We start from the raw sequence: 2,500 nt of genomic DNA, 5'->3' as shown, positions 1-2,500 counted from the left end.
CATAATTTGTCTCAACCACAATTATGCAAAGATACAAGACTAATTGTGCACAAACTTATGAGGAAATGCGTTGAGACAAATATTCTCACTGGTTTTGGTAAAGGTGAGACCGTCTTCATTCCTCGTATACCAGTTATACCATCTAATGTCCCATTCCAATTTAAACGGTTACAGTTTCCTATCCCACTTTCTTTTGCTATGAGCATTAGTAAAAGTCAAGGCCAAACACTAAAAGTTGCTACATTGCATCTTGAAAAACCATGCTTTTCACATGGCCAACTTTAAATAGGAGCATCACGCGTGGGAGCAAAAGCAAATTATTTTGCTTATGCACCCTGAAATAAAATGAAAAACATTGTTTATAAAGAAATATTCACTCTTAATGCAACATAGATACTTCAATAACTTAATTTGCCATTACTATCATTACATTCAAGAATGAGTAAATTGCCTATTTAAATTTAGTGTATCATTCAACTATGGTAGTAGATAAATGATATTCTTAAGGCCACAGTTTACTCACACGCAGATTCTTTCAGAGCTAGTCGCTAACCCAGTTCTTAATCAAATTGAAATCTGTTAATAATTTTGAAGAGAACTGATCCCTGGCTACATTTTGGCATAAAAAATTGAGATTTGGTCCAGTAGAAAAAGTTTACATCAAAATTTGTAGCAAAGAGAGTAAGTAGCGCCACCAATCAGATTTAGATCTAAATAACTTTTTTATTTTAAAAGCAAAATATATTTACCTTAGCTTCAATGATAGAAGAAAGCATGAAGAACTTTATAGTTTTGGTCCCATGCAACAAAAATTTGTATCAAAAAAGTTGTGAGGTAAAATATCATGAAAACATATAAAGCAAAAATTTAGATTTTAGTACAATTAACTGTTTTCATTTTCAAAGCAAACTATATTTTAATCAAGCTTAAAGATAGAGCTTAACTCGAAGAATTTCATGATATCAATCTCATGCAAGAAAAAAGTAATGGGTGTTTGTTTGTCAAGTTTGAGTGTGATAATATAGTTCTATCCTTTTTTTGTGAGTATAGCTCTATATAAGGGACTTTTAATGTCAACTTCAGTTTCTCCCATATTTGGAAAACCGACAGTTTATTCTATTAATGTATACATACTGTAAAAACATTATTTATTGAATATTTTTTTTTTTTATACCGGTATATCTTTTGTAAAAAATTTAAAAGTGATTTTGTTGTTATGGCTGTTTGGAACGCTATAAACCTTACAATAATACTTGCAACTTGTTCACTGGCAAAAATTCGAGCTGCATCACTTTTGTGAAGTCTTGTCAGTGAACAGGACGTGGTTTCAAAGCGACGTAAATATTTTGACACAAATTAATGTTGAAGTGACACTGACGGTTTTTGTGTGATCTTGAATGGTTTACAAACATCTTCCACGCTGCAATTGTTTTTGTTTCAGCACACGATCTCAGATTAAGTCACTTGCTATGCAAGTACATCTCCGTAATTTTTTTAAATCTCTGTGGATAAATGCCAGCAATGACCTTCTCAGGTTCTCTAATAGTTTAATTTCTATACAGAAATAATCGGGTGCAGAAAGTGGGGTTACAAAAAATTCATAATTTCTCAAATTTTCTTTTTTATAGCATATAAATGTATTTATGGGGAAATATTGAAAAACACCAATACATGCTAGAGTGATAACGAAACGAGCAGAGTTGTCTTTGGATGGAATAGAAACAACATCCAAATGGCCCGTAAATTCCCTTTTATATATACGATTTCTTCATTTCATGTTTATTTCATTCATTGTATGCAATGTTCTCTTTCTTACACACACACTGCAAAGTTTACAGTTGGACTGCTGGACTGTAATCTCTATGTTGCTTTGAGGGGGAAGTAAAACTTGACAAATTGGTTCTCCCTCTGTTGTTAGACTACCGTGATATTTGTTTAAAATAGATAGATTATGACTGTGATAAAAAAAAATCAAAGCAATATTCGAGTAAGTACTATTATGCAAAGAAATAGTAAAAAAATTAACAAAGTTAACAAATTCATTGAATAGATTTTTTTATTCAATAAATTTATAACGTATATAGTGGTTTTTGCTAAATAATCTTTTTAAATAATATTAAAATACTATTAACTTACGTTTGACATAAAACATTGTAATTTATACTTGTATAGATAGGGGTAAATCTTACACTAAATTATTAATTCTCGTAATATTTATATAGATAGGTTGTTGGATTTGACGTGTTTATAATATAGTCGTTGAGGGTTTCCTTAGGTTTAGCATTTTCTATATATATCGGTATTGTAATTTTAGGTGTTTAAATTTTATTAAATCTTTTATTTTTTTTAATTTGTTGAATTAAATAATTTTTAATATATTTTTATTATATTTTTATTCTATTATATATGTATTCATATTGTGATTTTTCTATTTAATATGACTTATAATATGAATTTTTAACTTTGATCCGTTAATAATAACAATTAGATAAATAACCTG

General features: G+C 29.2%; 1 long non-coding RNA gene across 2 annotated transcripts in view; it reads left to right on the top strand.

Annotated features, from left to right (window-relative positions):
* The window catches only part of LOC106883190 (uncharacterized), a 96,798-nt gene that overhangs the window by 19,625 nt on the left and 74,673 nt on the right, over nucleotides 1-2,500 (top strand). Inside the window, exons 4-5 of one of the 2 annotated variants that reach the window (XR_001411090.3) lie at nucleotides 1,629-1,739; nucleotides 2,489-2,500. The exon at nucleotides 2,489-2,500 is cut by the window's right edge and continues 114 nt beyond it. This is a non-coding gene — a long non-coding RNA (uncharacterized LOC106883190). The remainder of the gene's footprint in view (nucleotides 1-1,628; nucleotides 1,740-2,488) is intronic. The other variant, XR_016237405.1, reaches the window with a different exon arrangement.

The sequence above is a fragment of the Octopus bimaculoides genome, chromosome 19, assembly GCF_046866305.1.
Source record: "Octopus bimaculoides isolate indiv1 chromosome 19, ASM4686630v1, whole genome shotgun sequence".
Taxonomy (NCBI): domain Eukaryota; kingdom Metazoa; phylum Mollusca; class Cephalopoda; order Octopoda; family Octopodidae; genus Octopus; species Octopus bimaculoides.
The sequence above is the reverse complement of the archived record's forward strand: the minus strand, read 5'-3'. Positions and strand labels throughout refer to the sequence as shown.